General features: G+C 37.2%; 1 pseudogene; it reads right to left on the bottom strand.

Moving 5' to 3' along the window:
* Nucleotides 1–1,588: 1,588 nt before the first annotated feature.
* On the bottom strand, nucleotides 1,589–2,164 carry LOC113875336 (annotated as a pseudogene).
* Between the last annotated feature and the right edge of the window lie 4,398 nt (nucleotides 2,165–6,562).

The raw sequence follows: 6,562 nt of genomic DNA, 5'->3' as shown, positions 1-6,562 counted from the left end.
AGTTCTTCTTCACTCTCTGCCATAAGAGTGGTGTCATCTGCATATCTGATGTTATTGATATTTCTCCTGGCAATCTTGATTCCAGCTTGTGCTTCTTCCAGCCCAGCATTTCTCATGATGTACTCTGCATAGAAGTTAAATAAGCAGGGTGACAATATACAGCCTTGACGAACTCCTTTTCCTATTTGGAACCAGTCTGTTGTTCCATGTCCTGTTCTGACTGTTGCTTCCTGACCTGCATACAGGTTTCTCAAGAGGCAGGTCAGGTGGTCTGGTATTCCCATCTCTTTCAGAATTTTCCAGTTTGTTGTGATCCACACAGTTAAAGGCTTTGGCATCGTCAATAAAGCAGAAATAGATGTTTTTCTGGAACTCTCTTGCTCTTTCCATGATCCAGTGGATGTTGGCAATTTGATCTCTGGTTCCTCTGCCTTTTCTAAAACCAGTTTGAACATCTAGAAGATCACCGTTCACATATTGATGGAGCCTGGCTTGGAGAATTTTAAGCATTACTTTACTAGCTTGTAAGATGAGTGCAATTGTGTGGTAGTTTGAATATTCTTTGGCATTGCCTTTCTTTGGGATTGGAATGAAAAGTGACTTTTCATTCACAGGACTTTTCCAGTCCTGTGGCCACTGCTGAGTTTTCCAAATTTGCTGACATATTGAGTGCAGCACTTTCACAGCATCATCTTTCAGGAAATGAAATAGCTCAACTGGAATTCCATCACCTCCACTAACTTTGTTCATAGTGATGCTTCCTAAGGCCCACTTGACTTCACATTCCAGGATGTCTGGCTCTAGGTGAGTGATCACACCATTGTGATTATCTGGGTTGTGAAAATCTTTTTTGTGCATCTTATTTCCTTCCAATTTTTGTCAGTTCTGACTAGAGCTGCTATAAACATTAATGTGTAGGTTTTCATATGAAGTTTAGACGTAAGTTTCAACCCATCGGATAAATACATAGGAGCATGTGAATCTTTTTATAAGTCTATGGTTAACTCTGTAAGAAACTTCCCAATTGTCTTCCAAAGTGGTTGCATCACTTTGGAATTTTCACTAGCAACAAATGAAAATTTCCCCACATCCTTATCAGCATCTGGTATTGTCAGTGTATTGAATTTTATTCATTCTAATAGGTGTGGGGTAGTATCTCATTGTTTTAATTTGTAATTCACTAATAACACATGATGTTGAATATCTCCGATGCTTACCTTCCATCTGTATATTTCCTCTGGTCAAGTCTTTGTTCAGATTTTTTGTTTATTTTTGAATTCGATTGTTTAATTTTTTATGCATTTTTGATAAAAGGTCTTTGTGACGTGTGTTTGCAGATATTTCTTCTCAGTCTGTGGTTTGTCTTTTTATTCTCTTAACAGTGTCTTTTGCAGAAAAGTTTTAAACTTTAATCCAATCCAACTCACCAAATTTTCTTTCTGGGATCATGCTTTTGTTACAACTAAAGTTCATTGGAAAATCCAAGGTCACTTAGATTTTTCTGCCATGTTATCTTCTAGGAGCTTTATAGCTTTGCATTTTACATTTAGGTCTATGAGCCCTTTTTGTTAGTTTGTTGAGTTTTTGTTTATTTTTTGAGGGACAAGAGTCTAGTTTTTATTTTTGATAATTTCTTGCATTTTAAATACACCTTGATGGCACCCTTGGCCTGACACTCTTTGCCATAGTCCTTAACCACCACACAACTGCAACAAACCACTTTATGGGGTTTTCCCTCTCTGTCAATGTTATAGAGGCCTACCCACTCCCCTAGTTTCTTGTTGTCCTCAACTTTGTGTTTTTTCAGTTGCTCAGTCGTGTCCAGTTCTTTTTGACCTCATGAACTGTAGCCTGACAGGCTCCTCTGTCCATGGGATTTTCCAAGCCAGACTACTGGAGTGGGTTGACATTTTCTTCTCCAGTCATCAACATTAGTCAAGTTGATTTGGTTCTCAGCACAAAGGGCCTCCACCAACTTGACATACGTAGGCTCATCACAGTTGGATGCAAGCACACAGAGATGGGCTTGGCGATGGTCTGAAGCTTTGGCAGCTTAAGGAATTTCACTTGCTGGGCCATCATGGATGAGGGAGGTCTTCAGCACTTCTTGCAGAGCAGTACTAACATCCATTGCACCTCTAGCAGCAATGTCTTCCTGGGCCATGGTGATGGGTTGTAGGTGGAGCTGAATCTTGAACACGCCCACAGCCTCCACCTTGATTTGGTGGAGGGATTTGGAGGGAAAGAACTATGGCTCATTTTGAAATAATTCTTGTGAAGTATAAGGTCAGTGTCTAGATTAATTTTTTACATGTGAATGTCCAGTTGTTCAAGAATACTTTGTTGAAAAGATTATCTTTCCTTTGTGTGGTTGTCTTTGCTCCTTTATGAAAGATCAGTTGACTACATTTGTATGTATCTACATCTGCTCCATTGACTATATATGTATGGTCTGTATCTGTTCCACTGATTCATCCATTGTTTATTCTTTTGCAAACACCACATTGTTTTGCTGACCATGCCTTTATAGCAAGACTTGAAGCTTGGTACGTCAGTCCTTTGACTTCATTCTCCTTCTTCAATATAGTATTGACTACTTAAGAGTCTTTTGCCTTCCATGTAAAATTTGAAATGAGTTGGTTATGCCAACTCGAGGTGACTTGTTTTGTTGGGATTTTATTTGAGCATGTGTTGAATCTGTGGATCAAGTTGGAATTAATTGTTATCTTAACAAAATTGAATCATCCTATTTATGGGCGTGGTCTATCTTCCCCTTTTCAGGTTTTCTTTTATTTATTTATTGTTTTCATCAGAATGTGGTAGTTTCCCTCATATAGATCTTATATACATTTTGTTAGATTTATATTCGATATTTCACTTTTTGTGTGCTAATGTAAATGCTGTTGTGCTTTTAATTTCAAATTCCGTATGTCCATTGCTGGTGTTTTTGTTATTGTTTAGTTGCTAAGTAGTGTTCAACTCTTTGAGACCCCTGGACAGCAGCACACCTGGCTCCCCTGTCCTTCACTATCTACCAGAATTTGCTCAAACTCATGTCCATTGAGTCAGTGATGCCATCCAACCATCTCATCCTCTGTCACCCACTTCTTCTCTTGCCCTCAATCTTTCCCAGCATCCTGGTTGTTTCTAAAGAGGTGACTCTTTGCAGCAGCTGGTCAAAGTATTGGAGCTTCAGCTTCAGCATCAGTCCTTCCCATGAGTTCTCAGGGTTGATTTCCTTTAGGATTGACTGGTTTGATCTCCTTGCTGTTCAGGGGTATATAGGAAAGCAAATTTCTTCCCTTATTAATTTAGCTAGGATTTTCAGAACAGTGTTGGCAATGATGAGAGGGAGCCTTGCCTTATTCCTAGTTATGGCAGGGATGTATCTAGTTTCTCACCACCAACTATGATGTTAGCTATAGGGTTTTTGTAGATGTTCTTCATTAAATTGAAGAGAATCCTCTCTATTTCTAGTATTCTGTGAGTTTTCATCATAAATAGATATTGAAGTTTGTTGAATGCTTTTTATGTATCTACTAATATGATTATATGATTTTCTTCTTTAGCCTGTTGATATAACTGATTATGGGGACTGTGAAGAAAGCTGAGCACTGAAGAATTGATGCTTTTGAACCGTGATGTTGGAGAAGACTCTTGAGAGTTCCTTGGACTGCAAGGAGATCCAATCAGTCCATTCTAAAGGAGATCAGCCCTGGGTGTTCTTTGGAAGGAATGATGCTAAAGCTGAAACTCCAGTACTTTGGCCACCTCATACAAAGAGTTGACTCATTGGAAAAGAACCTGATGCTGGGAGGGATTGGGGGCAGGAGGAGAAGGGGACGACAGAGGACGAGATGGCTGGATGGTATCACCAACTCAATGGACGTGGGTTGGGTGGACTCCGGGAGTTGGTGATGGGCAGGGAGGCCTGATGTGCTGCAATTCATGGGGTCGCAAAGAGTCGGACATGACTGAGCGACTGAACTGAACTGAACTGAACTGGTGGCTCAGATGATAAAAAATCTGGCTGCAATGTGGGAGACCCAGGTTTGATCTCAGGATCAGGAAGATCCCCTGGAGAAGGAAATGGCAACCCACTCCAGTATTCTTGCCTGGAAAATCCCATGAACAGAGGAGCCTGGTGGGCCACAGTCCATGGGGTCACAAAGAGTTAGACACGGTTGAGTGACTATACACTTTACTATGACTGATTATATTAATTGGTTATTGAATATTGAATCAGCCTTGCAAACCTGGGATAAATCCCACTTGGTAATGTTATAAATTTTTTTATACACTGTTGAGAATTTTTGCATCTGTATTCATGAAAGACATTAGTCTTTCTTGTAAAGACATTACCCTTCTTGTCGTGTCTTTCTCTGATTCTGTTTGAGGTAATACTGGCCTCACAAAATGAGCTAAGTATTGTACTTTCACTTTTCTCTTTCATGCATTGGAGAAGGAAATGGCTACCCACTCCAGTATTCTTGCCTGGAGAATCCCAGGGACCGGGGAGCCTGGTGGGCTGCCGTCTATGGGGTCTCACAGAGTCGGACACGACTGAAGCGACTTAGCATTAGCATAGCATTGTTCCCTCTGCTTCTAGTTTCTGGAACAGGTTTTAGAGAATCAGTAGGACTTATTCCTTAAATATGTGATAGAATTCACCTGTAAAGCCATGTGGACTTGGTGCTTTCTATTTGGGAAGCTTATTAATTTCAATTTAACTATTTATTGAATACAGGCTTATTTAAATGTTTTCCCCTGCTATGAGTTTTTGTAGATTACATCTTTAAGGAACTGGTCCATTTCATTTAAGATATCAAATTTGTGAGCATAGAATTTTTTTTATTAATAACTCTTCACTATTATTTTAATGTCTGTGGGTCAGTATCTTTTCTCCTTAGCCTGTCTAGGGGTTTTCAATTTTATTGATATTCTAAAAAAATTTGCTTTTGGTTTTATTGATTTTCTCTGTTCTTTCTTGATTTCTATATCACTTATTTATTTTATTAGTTCTATTATTTCTTTTCTTCTGCTTATTATAAATTTAATTTGCCATTTATTTTCTAGTTTCCTATCGTGAGAGCTTAGATTGTTGATCTTATTTGTTTCTTCTTTTCTAATATATGCATTCAATGTTATAAAATCACCGCTTTACTCCATCTCACAAATTTTAATAAATTGCATTTTTATTTTGTTTTAGTTGAAACTATTTTAAAATTTCTCCTGAGACTTCTTTAACCCATGTATTATTTAGAAGTGTATTTAATCATCAAATATTTGGGGATTTTCCAGGTCTCTTTCCGCTACAGATTTCTAGTTTATTCCGTTGTGGTCTGAGAGCATCCTCTGCATAACATATATTCCTTCAAATTTGTTTATAACTTAGAATGTGTTTTATCATGGTGAACATTCATGTGGGCTTGAGAACAATGTGTATTCTACTTTATTGAATGAAGCAGTCTATAAAAGTCAATTAGATCCAGTTGATTTATGATGCTATATATTCAACTATATCCTTACTGATTTTGTGCCCACTGAATCTGTCAGTTACTGGTACAGGAATGTCAAAGTTTCCAACTATAATAATGAATTTGTCTATTTTTCTTTGAAGTTCTGTTAGATTTCTGTCTCACATGTTTTGATGCTCTGTTGTTAGGCATATGAACATTAAGGATGGTTTTGTCTTCCTGGAGAACTGACCCCTTATCATTATGTATTGTCTCTGTTTATTTCTGATAATATTCCTTACTCTAAAGTCATATTTGTTTGAAATTAATACAGCTACTCCGAGTTTTTTGATCAGTATTAGTATGGTATACCTTTATTTACCCCCTTACTTTTAATTTATCTGTGCCTTTATATAAAATGGGTTTCTTGTAAACACTATATGTTTGTTTGGTAACCCACTCCAGTTGAGTCTTCGATTGCTTTTATTCACTGTGATAGTCTCTGTCTTTTTATTGGTGTATTTAGAACATTCACATATAAAGTGATAGTTTATACAACTGGATTATGATACTTGTAACTTTAAAAAAAATTCGTTGTCGTTATACTTTTTCCCCTTGTCTTCCACTCTTTTGTTCTGCATTCTCTGGTGTTCATGGACCATTTTATATAATTCTATTTTTTCCTCTTTTAACTTATCAATTATAGCTTCTTTTAAAATGTTTCAAAATGGTTGCTCTAGAGTTTGCAGTATATTTTACAACTAATCCAAGGCCACTTTTAAATAACACTATAATGCTTCACTGGCAGTGCAAGTTTCTTATGACACAGTATTCCCAATTCCTCCCTCCCATTCCTTATAATATTACTGTCTTTCATTTCCCTTATCCAAACTCTACTCATTCATTGTTGTTATTGGTTTGAACAAGGTATTATCTACTAGACCAAGGAAGAATTTAAAAAATAACATTTTACTTTATCTCTTTATCTTCATTTATTTCTTCCTTTCTTAATGTAAATCTATGTTTTCTTAACTATATCATTTTTCTTCTCTCTGAAGAACATTTTTTTTTTTTAACATTTCTTGCAAGGCAGGTCTTCTGATGAC

Source organism: Bos indicus x Bos taurus, chromosome 18 (genome assembly GCF_003369695.1).
Source record: "Bos indicus x Bos taurus breed Angus x Brahman F1 hybrid chromosome 18, Bos_hybrid_MaternalHap_v2.0, whole genome shotgun sequence".
NCBI lineage: Eukaryota > Metazoa > Chordata > Mammalia > Artiodactyla > Bovidae > Bos > Bos indicus x Bos taurus.
The sequence above is the reverse complement of the archived record's forward strand: the minus strand, read 5'-3'. Positions and strand labels throughout refer to the sequence as shown.